Source organism: Scyliorhinus canicula, chromosome 10 (genome assembly GCF_902713615.1).
Source record: "Scyliorhinus canicula chromosome 10, sScyCan1.1, whole genome shotgun sequence".
Classification (NCBI taxonomy): domain Eukaryota; kingdom Metazoa; phylum Chordata; class Chondrichthyes; order Carcharhiniformes; family Scyliorhinidae; genus Scyliorhinus; species Scyliorhinus canicula.
In genome coordinates, this window is record NC_052155.1 from 72801928 (window position 1) to 72824137 (window position 22210).

Sequence of the window (22210 nt, forward strand, 5' to 3'; positions counted from 1 at the left end):
TCAGGGGTGGTTTAATTTGTCAGCTGACCATTTCTCACCATGAAAAGTGGGTGGCCAGCAGTTGCTGTTTGCTTCATTGACTCCCAAGACCTGCTTTATGAAATATTGACAGCAAACCTGTAACTGGGCGAACAACTCAGCTGCTTGCTTCCATTGCAGATCAGGCTTTCTGACATCGCTTTTAGGTGAGCGGTGGAGCTGGACATTGTCTCCAATTATGAGTCAGGAAGAAGAATTTTGGTCACACCCTCGAGTTACATCAATGGCATTTGGCATGTTACTATTCTTATAAGAGGTTTGGAGGGTGATCGGAGGCTGTCTGGGAGAGATCTGAGAAAAAGCTGAGGGATTGTGGATAGATCAATGGATGTAGGAGAGAGATTGGAGAGGAGTCAGGGAGAGATCGGAGGGAGAAATGGATGATCCGGGAAGAATCAGTGATGCGTTGTTGGTGGTGTTGTGTTGATTTCAATGATGGGGAAGATCATGAAGGTGGTTAGGATGTTTACATTCCTGTTGTTCCTGACCCATAAGCAATGCTGTCAAGGTACGTGTTGGATTCAGACCTCCCTTTACCTGTCAGGCTTTGCAAGGGCCTAAAAGCTTAGCCAACTGTGTTTAAAAACAGAAACATTGTTATAATGGAGGCATAAAATCTCCATGAGAGGTTTTAATTACCCACCCACCTTCTAGGGAGCAGATTGGTCACTTACCCCTTATCCCACTGATATTAAAATCAGAAGTAGCTGAGTTCAGTTCCTGCTTTGGATTTTTAACATTTTACCTTCCCATATGATCCAAACTAGCTCATTTTTTGAGGGTACGAAATGACCCGCTATATCGCTCAGACCCTGAAATTGCTTTCTTTGCTAAATATCTGTTGAGATCCACTTGAAATTTGCTATCACTCTCTGCTTCTGCCTCCCTCCTCCCTGGGTAAGATGTTCCATTTATCTGTCACCCTTTGTGTAAAGCAGTTAAACTGGCTAATCTTCCTTCTTTGATCTTCGTTCATGGCCTCAAATTGTATGTGCTGTGGAAGATTGTTTTTGTCAGCTTTAGGACGTTTTGTTATTGCCAATTATTAACAGTGCTGAACAGCAGATTGACTTGATTGAGTCATGAAATTTGCATTAACGTGATATTGTACCTCATAATTCAAACTCTGGACATACTGTCGTTCTCGGGAAATAACACAAAGTATATGTTGTAAGTAAATGGTCATGCAATCCATGGTGAAGAAAGTGACATTGATATAATAGCAAAAGATATTAATTCAGAACATCAGTGGTGGATAATATTAATATCAGTTTCAAATAATGATTGGTGTTTTTCTGTAAATAAGATTTAACCTCACAACTAATGGCTATTGAAAAGTGACTGACCGATTTTTCTGTTATATTTTAATACAGCATTACTGCAGATTCCTTACCTGTGTTCACGAAGACAGTGGAGAGTTGCTCAAAGCTCGCCTGTAAGGAACTGATATGGAAAAGTAAATTAGGTAAGCAACCTTTTTCTAATTAACTGCACTTATTTTATCTTTCTCTTGTGAAATGTACATTTTACCATTACTATGATCGACAGCCTGAGGTGTACCTTTTTCGATTAAAAATAGTTGTACAATGATTGAAGACGAAAATTATTCTGAAACAAAACCTTGTTTGATTTAATTTCTTTGAAAATGTTCTATATTTATATTTCAGTTCTGTTTTCCATCTTTCTGCAAGGCACCACTGCCCAACCAAGAAACTAGGCAGATTAGTTTTCCCCAGTCACCTGCAGTTTCTACTTTTGCATAATTGCTAGGTGGTTGATGAAAGTCTGGGTTGACTGCCTTGAAATCCCCCCCCCCCCCCCCCCTCCAGTGAAAGAGCTTGGGAGAAATGGGAGTAGAGGCCCTGAATGTGTTCAGGGTTTCTCCCGCTCTGCCACCGTAACTTCAACGGAAGCTCTGCTGAAGAAGAAGCTGGGCCTACATTTGTATAGTGCCTTTCAGAGAGCTTACAGTTAATGAAGTACTTTTTGAAATGTTGGGCTGGATTCTCCGCCACCCGCCGCCGGCAGCGGGATCACGATGCAGCGGAGAATCGGGCCCCGATCCGTTTGCGATGCTTCAGCCCCCCCACTGGCGGCGGAATCGGGGTGATTGCCAGCATACCAGCACGCCAGTAGGAGTATGGAAATGGGTCAGGCACCAGATTCTCCAGACCCTCACGTTTCTCCAGTCCTCCAGGCCAGGACTCACATGAACACGGATTACAACAGGTATGGGCAAACGTGGCCCTGATGTGGCGGACCTCGCTGTGGGCCAAGGTGGTAACCTCTTTCGGGGGTCACTCCCAAGATTCACCTGAGGGCCACCCTGCTCCACAATACCAAACATGCCCATCCCACCCTCACCAGTGTTCAAGCGTCTGGGTTGCTGTCGAGTAAATGAGACAAGAGTTCTGCTTCTCCACAAAACACCTTTATATCTTTCATCCAAATTCACACACAAATCTCCACCAACAAATAGTGCCACTTGTCACCCCTTTATATATCAGTCTATTGGACAATTGACGTCAAATTAGTATTTGGGGCTGGTTTAACTCAGTGGGCTCGACAGCTGGTTTGTGATGCAGGAAAAAGACAGCAGCGCAGGTTCAATTCCTGTACCAGCTGAGAATTCTGAATTCTCCCTCTGTGTACCCGAACAGGCGCCGGAATGTGGCAACGAGGGGTTTTTCACAGTAACGTCATTGCAGTGTTAATGTAAGCCTACTTGTGACAATAAAGGTTATTTTATTTTATTTGGAAAGTCTGTTAACCTATTCCTAACAACCAGACCTCTCCACCCAGGGGTACCCTGAATAGGGGAAACCCCCAGAGACCCCCTGTATAGGGGGACCACCCCACACCCTCGAACTAAAGAAACCCCCTCCCAGAGAACCCCTAACTAAAGGAACCCCCACAGAGACACCCTACCTAAAGGAACCCCCCACAGTTCCCGTGGAGGAGGGAGGTACAATCAATGAAGGAGAGGGAGGATTTCTGTGAGGTCTCCCTTCCCGCTGCCAGGCCCTTCAATCAGATACAGAGTGCCTATGCTCAAGGGTCACCCCTCCACCCCATAGAAATCTGCAGTAGGATTTGCTAGGCGTCCTCCCTAGGAGATTAATTCCCGGGCTTCTACAGGGTTAAATACTAGTGGCCCCTTAACACCCTCACTTGGCCTCTGGCCAGTATGCCTTCCTGCCTGGACTTAATCTGGGCGAGTCAGGAAGGGGTTGGAATCACCACCCTCCCCGCAATCACACACAGGAACAGGGAGCACGAATAAGCCAGTCAGCCCCCTGCTTTGCCATTCAGTAAGGTCAGAGCTGATCTAATTGTAGCCTCACCTTCACTGCCTTGTTGATCAAAAATATAACAAACTAGCTTTGAACGTATTTAGTGATCCAGCCTCAACTACTCAGAGAGAAAAATACGGGGCGGGACTCTTGGTCCAGCCGCATCGGTTTTCTGGTGCGGCGCGCCCCCGCCGGCAGCGGAATTCTCTGTCCCTCCAGCCGGTCAATGTGGTTTCCCATGGTGGGTAGCCCCATGCCTTCGGGAAATCTCCCGGTATGGATGCCCTGCTGGCACAACGGAGAATCCCAACAGTGGAGAATCCAGCCCAATACCTCCCCATCTCAGTCTGAAATGGGAGAACCCTAATCTTTAAACTGCAGCCTATCTCTAGACGTTCGCACAAGGGGAAACATCCTCTCAGCATCCACCTTGCCAAGCCCTCTCAGGATTATGAGTTTCACAAATATTGCTGATGCACCATCGATTGCACGTGAGGCGAGTGATTTACCAATGTCAGGCTTTAATTAACTAGAACACAGCCTGGCGATCGTCTACAGTGGAAAGGGACGATCGTCAGGCTTCTGAGCATTTATACCTCGTTGATAGAGGCGTGGTTAACTCAGCCTCTCGGCCAATCGGTCGAGAGGCACATGACCGACCAGGGCCAATGGTAAGCCGACGTTCTGGCCCAATGGCAGACGAGTATGCAGATCATATCATCACAATTGCCTTATTCTATCGGGTATAGTCCAAACCTGCTCAACCTTTCCTCAGAAGATAATTTTTCATTCCAGGAATCAATCCAATGAACCTCCTCTCAACAACTTCAAATATAATTATATCCTTGCTTAAGCAAGGAGACCAAAACTGTAAACAGTACTCCGTGTGTGATCTCACTGAGGCCCTGTACATCTGTCACAACACTTCTTTACCTTTTATAATCAATCCCCCATGCAATAAACATCAAGAGTGCAATCTATCCGAATCGGAACAGAGTCCCGGGGCAAGTGCGTTTAACCGGGTGTTTCCTGGCACTCACAGCGGCGAGAAACGCCACGCTATGTACCGGGACTCATTCCATTTGGGGCCTCAGCGGGGAACTCCCCAATGAGGCTGTATTTAGTCCCATTTCCTGCACTGAGGAGCTCCGCTCGGCTACCCCAACGCAACCCCCCAAAGCAACAACTCACCCATAAGGGGGTCCTCGGGTGCCACCCACTGCTCCTGCACAGGGCACCCCTTAGTCCAAAGCCCTGCCTGGGAAAAATGACAGCCTGGCACTTTGGCAATGCCAGTCTAGAACCCTGGCAGTGCCTCTGCCAATTGGTAGTTTCACTTGGGCAGCTTGACACTGTCAGGCTGGCACCAGCAGTGCCAGGGTGTCACACTGCCCAGAGGGAAAGCAATTGAGGGCCCCCGATCGCCTTGGAGTTACCCACAAGTGCTGTGTCATTCCATCTGGCCCTGCACTGAATGGCACTCACCTGAGGTGTCCAAGGCAAGGGGGTTAGATCCCAACGCCTTGGTTAACTCAGCGAAATGCATATTAGAGTGAGACTAGCTGTCTCGCTCAAATATGCAAATTTGCAAACCTGGTAGATCCCGGAATAGGAATCTCCTGACATCTGTCGGCCGCACCACACCCCAATATTCCATTTAACTTCCTAATTACTTGCTGTACCTAAATACTAATTTTTTTTTGCTTCATGTACTCCCAAATCCCTCAATACCATCAAGTTGTGTAAGTTAAATCTTAATTAAAGTAATATGCTGCTTTTCTGTTCTCCCTTTCAAAGTGGACAAGTTAACATTTTTTCACGTTATCCTCCATCTGACAACTTTTTGCCCACACATTGAACCTATCTGTATCCCTTTGCAGACTCCTATTGCCTGCTTCACAATTTACTTGACCATCTGTCATTCCTGCAGAAGGCAGGAAACTACAGGCCATTTAGTTAACATCTATCTTCAGGAAAATGCCAGAATCTATTATTAAGGCGGTTAAAGCAGGCCACTTAGAAAATCTTAATGCAATCAGTAGCGACAACATGCTTTGTGAAAGGGAAATCTTGTTTTGCTAATTTACTAGAGTTCTTTGAGGAAGTAAAAAGCAAGGAAAATCTCTACTGAACTTTCAAAAGGCACCGAGAAGGTGCCACATCAAAAGTGATTTCACAAAACACGAGGTCATGGTGTAGGCAGTAACATAATAGTATGGACAGAGAATTGGTTTGTAACAAGAAGCAGAGAGTGGGGTTACATGGGTCATTTTCGGGTTGGCAAGATGTAACTAGTGGACTGTCACAGGGATCAGTGCCGGGGCCTCAATTATTTATGATTTATATAAATGACTTGGATGAAGAAACCAGTCTACGGTAGCTAAGTTTGCTGGTGCCACGGAAGTATATAGGAAAGTAAGGTTTCAAGATAACAAGGAATTTAGATAGGGTAAGTGAGTGAGAACAATTCGGCAGATGAAATATAACATTAGAAAATGTGAACTTGTTCATTATGGTAAGAAGAATATAAAAACGCTGGGTGGGATTTAGTGGACTCATTTGCTGCAGGTGCAAATCCCGTCATGGCCATTAAATCTTGCAAGAAGGCCATAGCAGGATTTACGCCAGTGAGAACTCAGTTTGGAATCTTTCCCACCCCCCGCCAATGATGTTATCAGGGCACGAACCTGGGGCTGGATTCTCCAACGCACCGCCGGGTCGGAGAATCGCCAGAGGGCGGCGTGAATCCCGCCCCTGCCGGCCGCCGAATTCTCCAGCACCGGATATTCGGCGGCGGCGATTCTCAGGCCCGCGATAGGACAAAGTCCTGCTGCTGTAATGCCTCTCCCGCCGGCATGAATCAAACCACCTCTCTTACCAGCGGGACTGGCAGCGCGGGCGGGCTCCGGGGCCCTGGGGGGGGGGGGGCGATCTGGCCCCGAGGGGTGCCTCCACGGTAGCCTGGCCCGCGATCGAGGCCCACCGGTCCGCGGGTGGGCCGATGCCGTGGGGGCACTCTTTTCCTTCCGTGTCGGTCATAGCCTCCGCGATGGCCGATGCGGAAGTGACCCTCTCCCCTGCAGATGCGCGGGGATATCGTCAACAGCCGCTGACGCTCCAGCGCATGCGTGGACTTCCGCCGGCCGGCGAAGTCCCTTCGGCCCTGGTTGGCATGGCGCCAAATGCCTTCCACGCCAGCCGGCGGGACGGGAACCACTCCGGTGCCGGCCTAGCCCCTCCAGGTGAGGGCTTGGCCCCTAAAGGTGTGGAAAATCCACACCCTTGGGGCGGTCCAATGCCGGAGTGCTTCACGCCACTCCATCCCGCCGGGGCCCCCCGTTCCGCCGGGTAGGGGAGAACCCAGCCCCTGATTTCAATTATTTTCAATGTAGTTACATACACTTACTGGGCTAGACACTGTAACATCTGCCCATGCCTTATCCACCCACCCAGTCAGCATGGTGACACGCTGACGTGAATCACTACTGGTTTTCAAAAATGAGACAACAATGCCAAGGGTGTGGAGGTGAGCATAGGCCCACAGGTGGTGAGGGACATGGCCGGGCAGTGCCCTGTCAATTCCCCCTAACACTGTCATGTTGGTATTCCTGGGGGCAGTACCAAGTTGGCACTCCTGGAGGTGGGCCCTCTGGGTAATCCTATTGTGGGGTTCCCCTTATGTGTTGGGGGGGCTCAATGGTTGTTGGGGCAGGGTGCTGGTTGTACATGCATTGGGGTGGGGGGGTGCAGAGACAATGGAGGGGGTGGGTCACCTGATATTTATGTGGTGGGGTGGGTGGTTGCCCTTTTGCATGTGGGGTTTGGGGGAGTTCCCTTTTTCCCGGGGGGGGGGGGGGGGGGGGGGGGGGTCCTGATCTCCATGGCGAAGGTCCCAATCTCCATGGCAAAGGTCCAAATCTCTGTGGAGGGGTCCAATCTCCTTGCAGGGGCGGGGTCCCGATCTCGGCGGCAGGGCCCCACTCTCCGTGGGGGAGAGGGAGTCCTTTAATGTAACTTTGAGATCGGGCCGTCCTATAAAAATAGCACCCTGATCTCAGAATCCTGGCTTTGCCAGAAAGTTTGAGCCCCATTCCCCCAGCTCACCAGTTCTTTGAAATTGCAGAGTGCTGTTAATCAGGCATGAAAAGGCATCTGTGAAACCAGAGAGCTTCACACAGCTTTCCGTGCCTGATCCAGCAATTTGTATAATTTTGGGAAAATTCAGCCCAATATTAAAATAGAACAAAGAACAAAGAAAATTACAGCACAGGAACTGGCCCTTCGGCCTCCCAGCCTGCGCCGATCCAGATCCTTTATCTAAACCTGTTGCCTATTTTCCAAGGTCCACTTCTCTCTGTTCCCCACCCGTTCATATATCTGTCCAGATGCATCTTAAATGATGTTATCGTACCCTCCTCTACCACCTCCGCTGGCAAAGCATTCCAGGCACCCACCACCCTCTGCGTAAAAAACTTTCCACGGACATCTCCCTTAAACTTTTCCCCTCTCACCTTGAAATCGTGACCCCTTGTAATTGACACCCCCACTCTTGGAAAAAGCTTGTTGCTATCCACCCTGTCCATACCTCTCATAATTTTGTAGACCTCAATCAGGTCTCCCCTCAACCTCTGTCTTTCCAATGAAAACAATCCTAATCTACTCAACCTATCTTCATAGCTAGCACCCTCCATACCAGGCAACATCCTGGTGAACCTCCTCTGCACCCTCTCTAAAGCATCCACATCCTTCTGGTAATGTGGCGACCAGAACTGCACGCAGTATTCCAAATGTGGCCTATCCAAAGTCTGATACAACTGTAACATGACCTGCCGACTCTTGTACTCAATACTCCGTCTGATGAAGGCAAGCATGCTGTATGCCTTCTTGACCACTCTATTGACCTGCGTACAATGGACCTGAACTGCCAGATCTCTCTGTACATCAATTTTCCCCAGGACTCTTCCATTGACCATATAGTCTGCTCTTGAGTTAGATCTTCCAAAATGCATCACCTCGCATTTGCCTGGATTGAACTCCATCTGCCATTCCTCTGCCCAACTCTCCAATCTATCTATATTTTGCTGTATTCTCTGACACTCCACCTCCCTACCTGCAACTCCACCAATCTTAGTATCATCTGCAAACGTGCTCATCAGACCACTTATACCTTCGTCCAGATCATTTATGTATATCACAAACAACAGTGGTCCGAGCACGGATCCCTGTGGAACACCACTAGTCACCTTTCTCCATTTTGAGACACTCCCTTCCACCACTACTCTCTGTCTCCTGTTGCCCAGCCAGTTCTTTATCCATCTAGCTAGTACACCCTGAACCCCATACAACTTCACTTTTGCCATCAACCTGCCATGGGAAACCTTATCAAACGCCTTACTGAAGTCTATGTATATGACATCTACAGCCCTTCCCTCATCAACTAACTTTGTCACTTCCTCAAAGAATTCTATTAGGTTTGTAAGACATGACCTTCCCTGCACAAAACCATGCTGCCTATCACTGATAAGTCTATTTGCTTCCAAATGTAAATAGATCCTATCCCTCAGTATCTTCTCCAACAGTTTGCCTACCACTGACGTCAAGCTCATAGGTCTATAATTCCCTGGATTATCCCTGCTACCCTTCTTAAACGAAGGGACAACATTAGCAATTCTCCAGTCCTCCGGGACTTCACCCATGCTCAAGGATGCTGCAAAGATATCTGTTAAGGCCCCAGCTATTTTGTCCCTCGCTTCCCTCAGTAACCTGGGATAGATCCCATCCGGTCCTGGGGACTTGTCCACCTTAATGCCTTTTAGAATACCCAAAACCTCCCCCTTCCTTATGCCGAATGACCTAGAGTATTTAAACATCCATCCATAACCTCAACATCCATCATGTCCCTCTCCTTTGTGAATACTGATGCAAAGTACTCATTAAGAAGCTCACTCATTTCCTCTGACTCCACGCATAAATTTCCTCTTTTGTCTTTGAGTGGGCCAATCCTTTCCCTAGTTACCCTCTTGCTCCTTATATACGAATAAAAGGCTTTGGGATTTTCCTTAACTCTGTTAGCCAAAGATATTTCATGACCCCTTTTAGCCCTGTTTATTGCACGTTTGAGATTCGTCCTACTTTCCCGATATTCCTCCAAAGCTTCATCAGTTTTGAGTCGCCTCGATCTTATGTATGCTTCCTTTTTCATCTTAGCTAGTCTCACAGTTCCACCCGTCATCCATGGTTCCCTAATCTTGCCATTTCTATCTCTCATTTTCACAGGAACATGTCTGTCCTGCACTCTAATCAACCTTTCCTTAAAAGACTCCCACATTTCAAATGAGGATTTACCCTTAAACAGCTGCTCCCAATCCACATTCCCGAGCTCCTGCCGAATTTTGTTATACTTGGCCTTTCCCCAACTTAGCACTCTTCCTTTAGGACCACTCTCGTCTTTGTCTATGAGTATTATAAAATTTATTGAATTGTGATCGCTATTCCCAAAGTAATCGCCGACTGAAACGTCAACCGCCTGGCCGGGATCATTCCCCAATACCAGGTCCAGTATGGCCCCTTCCCGAGTTGGAATATTTACATACTGCTCTAAAAAACTCTCCTGGATGCTCCTTACAAATTCTGCTCCATCTACACCTCCAACACTACATGAGTCCCATTCAATGTTGGGGAAGTTAAAATCTCCCATCACAACCACCCTATTGCTCCTACATTGTTCTATAATCTGTTTACATATTTGTACCTCTACTTCACGCTCGCTTTTGGGAGGCCTATCGTAAAGTCCCAACAATGTTACTGCACCCTTCCTATTTCTTAGCTCTATTCATATTGCCTCAGTGCTCGAATCCTCCATCGTGCCCTCCTTAATCACAGCTGTGATATTATCTCTGACCAGTAATGCAACTCCTCCACCCCTTTTACCTCCCTCTCTATCCCTCCTGAAGCATCTATACCCTGGGATATTTAGTTGCCAGTCTTGCCCATCCCTCAACCAAGTCTCAGTAATACCAATAACATCATATTCCCAGGTGCTAATTGATGGAACCATCAATTCGCTAGACACGTGCTTTAAGATATGAACAGTGGTTTTAATCTACTTACTACAGAGCCAGCCTGTTACCCGTTGAACTCTCGATGAACTGCAGGCTGGCACTGGACAAGGGTAATTATACAGCAAGTCCAGGGGGAGGAGTCGTGGGTGGAGCCAAGGCTGGAGCCCTGTACAAACTCCTGAGCATTCCCAGAGCTACTCCCCCTAGTGGTCGGATAACGCTACTGCGCTTACAATGGTATTGGTAAATACAGTGTGAATTACTAAGTTACATTCACCACATTCACCCTCTGAAAAAAAAATCTAGTCCGGCGGGGGTGGTGGTCTACAAAGTAAGTCTGTCCGGTGGTCGAACTGTCCACTGTGATCTGCGGAGCACCGGGGTTGCAGCCTCTTGCGGTGGCTGGATGGGTGTTTTGTGCTGGGGTACGATGGCAGACTCCAGGGAGGGTTGTGTCCGAGCTTCATACTCTTCTGGTTCGACCGGGGTCTAGGGGCACTGGGGGCTGGCCGGCGCGGGTGCATGGAACTGGTGGAGCGAGCTCGTGGGCTCGGGACGCGAGGGGGCGGCAGCATGGGGTGTAGGGTGAGGGGTCCTACTGTGGGGGTAGAGGGGGCGCTGGATCCGGCGGGTGCCAGATCCCGGAGGGGTACAGTGTCCTGACAGCCGTGAGGGAACTCGACGAAGGCAAGGGGGTCGGTTTTGTGTGCCCTGACGTATTTCCTCAGGAGTACCAGGTCCGGTGTCCTCAGCCATGCCGGAAGTGAGACCCTCGTGGTAGTGCCCCTGGAAAATATGAAGAGCCTCTCGTGAGGGGTCTGATTGGTCGCTGTGCATAAGAGGGACCTAATAGCATGGAGCGCGTCTGGGAGGACTTCCTGCCACTGGGAGACTTGGAGCTTTCTAGACCGGAGGGTCAGTAGGACGGTCTTCCAGACTGTCGCGTTCTCCCTCCCCACCTGCCCGTTCCCCCTGGGATTGTAGCTGGTAGTCCTGCTCGAGGCAATGCCCTTGTCGGGCAGGTACTGACACAGCTCGTCGCTCATGAAGGACGAACCCCGGTCGCTGTGCACGTAGCTGGGGAAACCAAACAGGGTGAAGATGCTATGCAGGGCCCGAATGACTGTGTGGGAGGTCATGTCGGGGCACGGGATAGCAAATGGGAAACGGGAGAACTCGTTTACGACGTTTAGAAAGTAAACGTTCTTGTTAGTTGAGGGGAGTGGCCCTTTGAAATCAATCGCGAGCGTTCAAAGGGCCTAGAAGCCTTGACCAGGTGGGCCCTGTCTGGTCTATAATAGTGCGGTTTGCACTCCACACAGATCGGGCAGTGCCTGGTGACCACTTTTACCTCGTCGTTGGAGAAAGGCAGGTTTCGGGCCCTGATGTAGTGGGCGAGCCGGGTGACCCCCGGGTGGCAGAGGTCGTTGTGGATGACTCAGTCAGTCAATCTGCGCGCTGGCGTATGTCCCGCGGGATAGGGCATCCGGAGGCGCGTTGAGCTTCCCGGGTCGATACTTAATATCGTAGCTATAGGTGGAGAGTTCGATCCTCCACCGAAGAATTTTATCATTTTTTAATTTGCCCCTTTGCGAGTTATCAAACATAAAGACAACCGATCTTTGGTCGGTGATGAGGGTGAACCTCCTACCTGCGAGGTAGTGCCTCCAGTAACGAATAGCCTCCACAATGGCTTGTGCTTCTTTCTCGACTGAGGAGTGTCGGAGTTCTGAAATGGAGAGAGTACGGGTGTAAAATGCGACTGGTCTCCCTGCCTGATTTAGTGTGGCTGTCGAAGGCCTTTTCTGCATCTGGGGAAACGATCACCTCTTGTGTTCTCTCCCCGGAGGGGGTCATTATCACGTTCAGCAGGCGCTTGATGTTCGAGGTAAGCAGTCTACCTTTGACGAAGCCCGTCTTGTCCTCTGTGACCGCCTCAGGTACACAGGGCCGAATTCTCCGCCCCCCACGCCGGGTGGGAGAATAGTGGGAGGGCCTCCCGACATTTTTCATGCCCTCCCGCTATTCTACCCCCCCCCCCCCACGCTCGACACACGCCACGAATCGCCGCTCGCCGATGGGCCGAGCGGCTGGGCCTTCATACCCGTTTCAACACGGCAGCAAACACACCTGCTTGCTGCCATCGTGAAACGGGCGCCAAATGCCCGTTTGAGGCATCTGGGGGCCCGATTGGCATGGCAGTACCACGGCCGTACCAAGGGGTGCATAGGCCCGCGATCGGTGCCCACCAATCGCAGGCCGTGTGTCCGTAACGGACGCACTCTTTTCCCTCTGCCACCCTGCAAGATCAAGCCACCACGTCTTGCCGGGCGGCTGAGGGAAAAGACGGCAACTGCGCATGCGCAGGTTGGCGTTGTCCAACCTGCGCATGCGCGGTCGACGTCATCGGCTGCGTCAGCCGGCGTGACGCTTGGCGTGCGGCCTTGACGACCGTCATCAAGGCCGCGCTGCCGTGATGCACGGGGCCGCGCGCCTAGCCCTGCCTGGGGAGGGGGGAGAATCGGCCCCGGAAGTGGGCGTGAAGGCTGCCGTGGGTCACGGCCTGTCCCACGGCAGCCTTTACGATCCGCCGCATTTGCGGAGAATCTCGCCCACAGTCTTCTAGCCTTTTGGCTAGGATTTTGGCGTCTGCGTTCAGCAGTGAGATGGGTCTGTAGTGAAAATCAGTCATGATGACCATGCCAGGGGGCAGAGGTGCCTGCAGTACCCTGGGGTTAATGGATGTGCCTGTGATTTGGATCCTAGCCAGAGGGCACTGTGAGGGGAGTATAACGGGGTTACCCTCCTTTAATGTGGGGGGAGAGGGGGTTGCCTGCTGTGTGTGGGTGAGAGGTCCCTTCTGCATGTGAGGTTGGGAGTGTTCCTCTTGCCGTCGGTGGGTGGGGAGGGGGCGTGGGGTCCTGATGTCATTGGCCGGGGGTTGGGCCATGTCCATGGGGGTGTTCATTGGGGAGCTTTGAATTCCGAATTTAACCTTTAGGTCGGGTTATGATTTCTGGCATGTTTAGGCCCCACCTCTCCAGCTGGCTGTGTGTTCCTCGCCAGTACTCTGAAAAGTGCCGTTAAATGAGACGAGAAAAGGTAGATGTCAAGCCAGCGAGATCCACAAAGCTTTTCTCGCCTGATCCAACACTCTGTGTAATTCTGGGAAGATTGCACCTGGAACATCTTTTGGCAATTATAGGGATATCAAAAACATAAATTCTTCATAAAAATCAATGCTTTGGACTGAATGAATCACTTATCGTTTCGCACAGGACAACTGATACACAGGTTAAAACAAAAGCAAGAAGCAAGAGGGAAACATTCTCACTGTTAACAGTGGAAATTTAAAAGAATTATACAAAGTCCAATGCATAAATTTCAATATTTCTAATAATCCAGACAAATCATGTTTAATTGTGTTGGTTGACTAATCTGGTTCAAATTTAGGCTTTGAGTTTGAAATTTGTGGATTAAAACCCAATTCAATCTTTGAGCACATAATCCACTTCAGTGCTGAGGGAGTGTTGCTCTGTTGGAGCTGCCACCTTTCAGGTGACATGATAAACAGATGTCCTATCTTGCTGTTCAGTTGGACATGAACAACCCCCATGGCACAGTTTGAAAGAGAGCACCTTCATTCCTCAATTACTGCCAACAAATAGAGTAACTGGGATTTCAATTTATTGATCTCTGTGGAAACATGTTACGCTGGCTGCTGTTAATGCATTTTCCTAAATAAAAGAAGTGATTGCATTTCAATGCATTGAATGTATTATATTGAGGACATTATAAGGTGGTGCATAAATGCAAGCAATTTCTTTGTGGCAAAGATTACTTCACCATAAATGCAGCCTACTGCAACAGAGCCTCAAAATATCTGTACTTATCGCAAATGGTGCAATTTCTTGTCCAAATGCTGTATTTTGTATTGAGTGCAATGAGAATGATAATAAATAATTTGATATGATGTTACCCCAGCCATAGTCCTATTGGAATTTAACCTGACAAATTGAGATCTATAGTTAGAAATGACACACAAAATATATTTTTCCTGCCTCTTTGAGGACACCTTTGTGTCAAATTGTGAACAAAATAAAAGCTATTTTTATGCTGAGGTGAAAAGTGCATGTTTAATTTGCCAGCATAATTGTCAAAGGAAAACTTCTTGTCTTATTGGTAAAATTATTTGCTGTTAGATCAATGAAAAGTAGTGCTTACTTGCATTAAACCTGGTCATCTGACTTATTATAGTCTGAGACCATTCCAGATCCGGACAAGCAAGTCTAGTTTACATAAGTCTTTGGAATGTTGCTTCAGTCAATAATTGATTTCAGATAAATCTTTCATTTTTTAATTTATGGGGAGTTTAAACCTGTGGGCCCAGAGCATGTAATCACTCCATATCTACAGCTACTAAGTAACTTCAAAAACTTTGAATCCTCTGCTCCTTCTAGCTCAATGTAGTCCAAACTACTAACCAACCAATTCAGGCAGGCATCCAACTGAAAAATATGCTTAATTGTTGCAAATGGTGAGGCAAAGATGTTGAATCCTTGGAAGGATAAGTCACAGCAAACAGAGTTGCTTTTGAATGGCCCCATTGGGTTTAGGGAGTTTGCAGATTTGGGAACAGATGTGAAGATTCCCTGAGGGACCCCAGTGAGTGGAAAGAACACCTGGACATCTAGATTCGGAAAGAGAGGAGAACTGGTGCGATGATTAAGAGACTGGTTCCGGTTGCGGCTATGACTAGCTAAGCCGCACATTTGGAAGCTCCTGCGACAAAGGTGTTTTCGGGCCAATTGGAGGGCCCCAACGGTGCTGAAAAGACGAATCCCGGTGGGGGAAGGTCCCCTGAGGAGAACTAGACCGATTTTATGGTCGGTACTCGGAGTGGAGCGGCAAGAAAAGTGGCAGCAGCTCCCCAAAAAAAGCGGGGGAAGAAAATCAAAATGGCGGCCGGCGGCGCACCGGAGGGATGGAGGAAATGGGCGGAGGAGCAGCAAGCCGCTCTCCTCCGTTTTATCATGGAGCTGAAAGTGGAGCTCTTAGAGTCCATGAACGCGACGACCGCCAGGTTGGTGGGAGCCCAGGCGACCCAAGAGGCGTCGATCAGAGAGCTGCAGCAGGAGATGACCGCGAGGGAGGAGGAGGCCACGGTCCTCGGGGCAAAGGTGGAGGTGCACGAGGCACTCCACCTGAAGTGGCAGAGCCGTTTCGAGGAGCTGGACACTCGGATGAGGAGGAAAAATTTGAGGATCCTGGGCCTAGAAGAAGGCCTGGAGGGGTCGGATCTCCCGGGATATGTTGCGGAGATGCTGAGCTCCCTGATGGGGGAAGGGGCCGGTCCTGCGCCCCTGGAGCTGGAAGAGGCATACCGGGTCATGGCCAGGAGGCCTAGGGCAAACGAGCCCCCGAGGACGGTGCTGGTGCGGTTCCAGCGGCTATGTGATCGGGAGAAAGTCCTGAGGTGGGCAAAAAGGGAGAAAAGCAGTAAGTGGCAGAACTCAACGGTAAGGGTGTACCAGGACTGGAGTGCGGAGGTGGCAAAGCGGCGGGCCCGGTTCAACCGGACGAAGGCGGTGCTACACGCGAAGAGGATCAAATTTGGAATGCTGCAGCCGGCGCGCTTGTGGGTCACCTACAAGGACCAGCATCATTATTTTGAGTCCCCAGAGGAGGCCTGGACCTTTGTACAAGAAGAAAAGCTGGACATGAACTAAAACCTGGGAGCACCGGTGGTCGTAGCCGCCTGGGTACTCTTGATTGAGCAAGTGGCCCTTATCTTTTCAGGCCAGGTCGGAGCTGGGTAACAGTTTCTTGGATTGTTTGGCTTTTCTTGATCGTTTGACTTTTTGAATATCTTGAAGGTTTCGAGTTGTTTGGTGTTTCTGTATATTTGAACTGTTGAAATTTCTATTGCGGGTCGTTTTCTTCTTATGGTGTGTTTCTTCCCGTTTCCAACTTCCCTTAGTCATTTACCCTTTTTACCCCTTTTTCTTCGGGTGTTGGGTCTTTTTTTTGTTTTTTCTTCCTTCTCTGGTTATGGTTATCTGTGGTTATTTATACTGTTTGATGGAGGGTGATGGTTAAGCACATTGTTAGTTGATAGCTATTTAATTATTTTGTTATTTAAGTATGTAGTTAAGTATTTATGTATTTATTTGCCATTGGGTATTTATATTGTTAAGTTGGGAAGACGGGACGGGGGGGGAGTGGGTTGATCATGCGGGTTTATCTCTGGGGTTTTAAGGGGATCCTTCACGGGCGTGGATGGGGATGGGGGGGAGTGGAAGATGGCGGGGCGGGGGGTGGCCGGGCGAAAGCGCGGGCTTTCCTCTGTTTTTCCCGCGCGCGGGATGGAGGAGAGAGGAGGGGGGAGGGGAGAAGAGTGGGGCGTGGCCAGTAATGGCGGCCTTTCCCGCGCTGGAGCGGGGTCAGAGTGGAATGGCGGGGGGGAGGCCCCTCCCCCCCTCGAACCGGGAGGAGTCGGAGTGTGGCAGGAGCAGCCGGGTCAGCGGAGATCAGCTGACTCTCGGGAGTACGATGTTGGGCACATCGCGGCTAGGAGGGGTCCTAGCCGGGGGGGGGGGGGGGGGGGGGGGGGGGGGGGGGGGGGGGGGGAGGGTTAGGGGAGATACCGGGTTGCTGCTGGAAAGACCAGGGACGAGAAGGGGAGAGCTGGGGGGGGGGGCCATCGCTATGGGAAACGGGTCAGAAAGGGAGGGATGACCCGGGGCGAGCAAGGGACAGAACATGGCTAATCGACAGGGAGCAGGGACGGGCCGCCCAGCGATCCGATTGATTACGTGGAATGTAAGGGGGCTGAATGGGCCGGTTAAAAGATCAAGGGTCTTCTCGCACCTGAAGGGACTGAAGGCTGATGTAGCGATGTTGCAGGAGACTCACTTGAGGGTAGCAGATCAGGTCCGCCTGAGAAGGGGTGGGTGGGACAGGTGTTCCACTCAGGCTTGGATGTCAAGAACCGGGGGGTGGTGATTCTGGTGGGAAAGAGGGTGTCGTTCGTGGCGGCAGAAGTGGTGGCAGACAAGGAGGGCAGGTATGTGATGGTGAGGGGTAGGTTGCAGGGAGAGAATGTGGTGCTGGTGAATGTGTATGCCCCGAATTGGGACGACGCGGGCTTTATGAGGCGCCTGCTGGGCCTCATCCCGGGACTGGAGGCAGGGGGCCTGATCATGGGAGGGGACTTTAATACGGTGTTGGACCCTGGGCTGGATAGATCGAGTTCCAGGACGAATAGGAGGCCGGCAGCGGCAGAGGTGTTAAGGGGGTTTATGGAGCAGATGGGAGGGGTAGACCCATGGAGATTTGGTAGGCCTAGGGCGAGGGAGTATTCTTTTTTCTCCCACGTCCACAGAGTGTACTCCAGGATAGACTTTTTCGTATTGAACAGGGGGCTGATACCGAGAGTGCAGGACACGGAGTACTCGGCCATTGCGATATCGGACCATGCACCACATTGGGTGGACGTGGAATTGGGGGAGGCGCGGGATCGGCGCCCGTTGTGGCGCCTGGATGTGGGGCTGTTGGCGGACGAAGAGGTGTGCAGAAGGGTTAGAACGGGCATTGAGAACTATCTGGGTACGAACGACACGGGTGAGGTGCAGGTGGGGACGGTCTGGGAGGCCCTGAAAGCAGTGATTAGAGGAGAGCTGATCTCCATAAGGGCACACAGAGAGAGGAAGGAGAGGCAGGAAAGGGAGAGGCTGGTGGGGGAGCTCCTAGAAGTAGATAGGAAATATGCGGCGGCACCAGAGGAGGGGCTATTGAGGGAGCGGCGCAGTTTACAGGCCAGGTTCGACCTACTGACCACTAGGAAGGCGGAGACGCAGTGGAGAAGGGCGCAGGGTGCGGCGTATGAGTACGGGGAAAAGGCGAGCAGGATGCTGGCACACCAGCTTCGTAAGCGAGATGCAGCCAGAGAGATTGGGGGAGTGAGAGAGAGGGGTGGGGACGTAGTGCAGAAGGGGCAAGAGGTGAATAGGGTCTTCAGGGACTTCTACAGGGAATTGTATAGGTCTGAACCGCCGAAGAGGAGAGGGGGAATGGAGAACTTTCTCGACAAATTGAGGTTCCCAAAGGTACAGGAGGAGCTGGTAGAAGGGTTGGGGGCGCCGATAGAGCTGCAGGAGCTAATTAAAGGGATAGGCCAGATGCAGGCGGGGAAGGCGCCGGGGCCGGATGGGTTCCCGGTGGAGTTTTACAGGAAATTTGTGGACCTGGTGGGCCCAGTGCTGGTGAGAGCCTTTAATGAGGCGCGCGAGGGGGGGGTTCTGCCCCCAACAATGTCGCAGGCCCTGATCTCCTTGATTTTGAAGCGGGACAAGGACCCGGTCCAGTGTGGGTCCTACAGGCCTATCTCCCTCTTAAATGTAGATGCCAAGCTGTTAGCAAAGGTCCTGGCAACCAGGATAGAGGATTGTGTGCCAGGGGTAATCCATGAAGACCAGACGGGGTTCGTGAAGGGACGCCAACTTAACACAAATGTCCGGAGATTGTTAAACATGATCATGATGCCGGCAGTGGAGGGGGAGGCGGAGATAGTGGTAGCGCTAGACGTGGAGAAGGCATTCGATAGGGTGGAGTGGGAATACTTGTGGGAGACGTTGGGAAGGTTTGGGTTTGGGGAGGGATTTATCAAGTGGGTAAAGCTGCTCTATTCGGCCCCGATGGCGAGTGTGGTAACAAACGGGAGGAGGTCAAAATATTTTGGGCTCCATCGAGGTACTAGGCAGGGATGTCCCCTATCCCCCTTACTCTTTGCATTAGCGATTGAACCGTTAGCGATGGCACTGAGGGGTTCAGGGGGGTGGAGGGGACTGACAAGGGGAGGGGAGGAGCATCGGGTCTCGCTCTATGCGGATGACCTGTTGCTGTATGTGGCAGACCCGGAGGGGGGAATGCCGGAGGTTATGGAAATACTAGCGGAGTTCGGGGACTTTTCGGGATATAAATTAAATCTGGGGAAAAGTGAGGTCTTTGTAATACACTCGGGAGACCAGGGGGAGGGAATTGGGAGGCTCCCCTTCAAAAGAGCAGTAAAAAGTTTCAGGTACTTGGGGGTGCAGGTGGCAAAGAACTGGGGGACCCTCCACAAGCTGAACTTTTCTAGGCTGGTGGAACAGATGGAGGAGGAGTTTAAGAGGTGGGACATGGTGCCGCTGTCGCTGGCAGGGAGGGTGCAGTCAGTTAAAATGACGGTCCTCCCGAGGTTCTTGTTTTTGTTCCAGTGTCTGCCCATCTTCCTCCCTAGGGCCTTTTTCAAGAAGGTAACGAGCAGTATCATGGGGTACGTGTGGGCACATGGCACCCCTAGAGTTAGAAGGGTCTTTTTGGAGCGGAGTAGGGATAGTGGAGGGCTGGCGTTACCCAATCTTTCAGGATATTACTGGGCGGCAAATGCATCGATGGTACGAAAGTGGATGATGGAAGGGGAGGGGGCAGCTTGGAAGCGTATGGAGAGGGCGTCCTGTGGCAACATAAGCTTAGGGGCACTGGTAACAGCACCATGGCCGCTCCCTCCCACGAGGTATACCACGAGCCCGGTGGTGGCGGCCACCCTCAAGATCTGGGGGCAGTGGAGGCGACACAGGGGGGAAGTGGGGGGTTTGATAAGGGCACCACTAAGAGGGAACCACAGATTTGCACCGGGAAATACAGGAGGGGGATTTCTGAGCTGGCAGAGGGTGGGCATTAGGCAACTGAAGGACTTGTTTATAGAGGGGAGGTTTGCGAGCTTGGGAGAGCTGGAGGAGAAATTCGGGCTCCCCCCGGGGAACACGTTCAGGTACCTCCAAGTGAAGGCATTTGCCAGACGACAGGTAGAGGGGTTTCCCGTGCTTCCCGACAGGGGGGCGAGTGATATGGTGCTATCAGGGGTCTGGGTCGGGGAGGGGAAGATCTCGGACATTTATAGGATTATGCAGGAGGTGGAGGAGGTACCAGTAGAGGAGTTGAAAGACAAGTGGGAGGTAGAGCTGGGGGAACAGATAGAGGATAGGACATGGGCAGACGCCCTAGAGAGGGTCAACTCGTCGTCGTCATGTGCGAGACTGAGTCTCATTCAATTTAAGGTACTGCATAGAGCCCACATGACGGGGACAAGGATGAGTCGGTTTTTCGGGGGTGAAGACAGGTGTGTCAGATGTTCGGGAAGCCCTGCGAATCATGCACACATGTTTTGGGCATGTCCGGCACTGGAGGAGTTCTGGAAGGGGGTGGCAGGGACGGTGTCGAGAGTGGTGGGGTCCAGGGTCAAGCCAGGATGGGGACTTGCGATCTTCGGGGTTGGGGTGGAGCCGGGGGTACAGGAGGCGAGGGAGGCTGGAATATTAGCCTTTGCGTCCTTGGTGGCTCGGAGGAGGATCTTGATTCAGTGGAGGGACGCAAGGCCTCCGAGTGTTAACACCTGGTTAAACGACATGGCAAACTTCATCCAATTGGAAAGAATCAAATTCGCCCTGAGAGGGTCGGTGCAGGGGTTTTTCAGGCGATGGCAACCCTTCCTGGACCTCTTAGATCAGAGATAGAAACTGAGGTCGTGACAGCAGCAACCCGGGAGGGGAGGGGAGGGCGGGAGGGAGGGGGGGGGGAGGGTGTGGGGGAGGGGAGGGGGGGGGGGGAGGGGGGATAACAACGAAGGAAACACGGTATCGGTGGTGTCACGGGCAAGGCCTGCCCGAGGACACTGCCAGAAACGACAAGGTGGTCTGGCGGCCGGTTCGTAGGCGGGGGGGGGGAGGTGGGGGGGGGCGCGCGGGTAGGGGGTGGGGGGGATTCTTGTTAAGTAGGGGGGTTTGACTTTGTTTTGATATAATTCAAAGGTAGGGGGGGTTAAAATGTTTGTACTCTGAAAAATTTCTTCAATAAAAAGTATTTAAAAAAAAAAAGATTAAGAGACTGAAGTATAAATTTATCGACCTGAATTTGAAAACAGTTAATATTTTCTGAAAAACATGTTGCGATCTGAACTAAGCCATTGAAATAAAAACAAATCCTTAAAAAGAATCCGATTTACGACTTTTAAAGAGGGATCATGAAAGGCTCCTGTTGTGCAAAGCAAGCTCAGCCTTTATCACTTGTTCTTTATTGTAATGCAGGTGGTTGACCTGTTTACATTGAAGCATGTTCAGTTTTTAAAGAGCAATTTTGTCAATTTGGATTCAATCCTCCATGTCCCACAAAAATCATTTACTAAATAAAGAATTTTAAAATCTTACCCTTTGGCATTCTGAGCAACTAGGCACAGACCCGAGTACCACTTCAGGTAAAGGGGGTTAATTCAACGTAACAAAAGAGTAATTTTCTTTTTTCCCAGCCTGCTTGGTAACATTCCAATCTTTCCCTTTGTTTTAGACTGCTAATGCCCATACAAATTAGTTTTTAAGTGGAGAGGGGAGCAAAACCAATACATCCAATTGAAGGAAATGGCAAGAGACAAAGAATACGCAACAGATTTGTTTGCTACTGTAATTAGTAATCCTCAAGCTTTTACCAATGATTTGGAACAAAAAATTGTAAAGACGAATTTTGTGCTATATTTCCAAGAATAGTATCAGATTTGACTTCTGATATGTATTCATGCAGTCACTTATGCCCTCCTATGTCTTGACGCCTGTTTTGCATGCCCTGTACATTAATATCTTCACCTCCACCTTGCTTTCACAGGAGTGTATTGTATTTCTAAAGAAGATCCACAAAGAAAGTGGCCTTGTTAGCACAGCAATCTTTCTGAAACCAATGGGAAATTAAAGAGAATGTATTTATGAGCTATCAAAATTGATTTATGCA

General features: G+C 50.4%; 1 protein-coding gene across 11 annotated transcripts in view; it reads left to right on the forward strand.

Annotated features, from left to right (window-relative positions):
• dlgap1a (discs, large (Drosophila) homolog-associated protein 1a) overlaps positions 1 to 22210 on the forward strand; it is a 1116163-nt gene that overhangs the window by 460635 nt on the left and 633318 nt on the right. For all 11 annotated transcript variants that reach the window (XM_038809179.1, XM_038809170.1, XM_038809173.1 and 8 more), the window contains exon 3: positions 1413 to 1504. The gene's annotated coding sequence lies outside the window, so the exon portion shown is untranslated. The remainder of the gene's footprint in view (positions 1 to 1412; positions 1505 to 22210) is intronic.